Raw genomic sequence first — 262 nt, 5'->3', positions numbered from 1 at the left:
GGCGGCCTCCGCCTCCTCCTCCTCGGGACAGTGTGTGCTGCGCGCGTGTCTCGGGGCGCGGCCCCGCTTCAGAGCGCTTTGGGCCCGGCCTGTGAGCCCTGGCTTGTTTCTGAATTGATAGAAGCAATTCTTAGAAGTGAATTTTCTACACCTTTTTTTTTTTTTTGGATGCCTACACCAAAAAAGCCCAAGATCTGACATCTTCTTCTTTTTTTTTGAAGTATCTATTTTTATTAAAAAAGTGCATTTTGATTAATTTATG

Source organism: Fukomys damarensis, unplaced genomic scaffold (genome assembly GCF_012274545.1).
Source record: "Fukomys damarensis isolate Sample0158 unplaced genomic scaffold, DMR_v1.0_HiC HiC_scaffold_38, whole genome shotgun sequence".
NCBI classification, from domain to species: Eukaryota; Metazoa; Chordata; class Mammalia; order Rodentia; family Bathyergidae; genus Fukomys; species Fukomys damarensis.
This window is presented reverse-complemented; position numbering follows the sequence as displayed.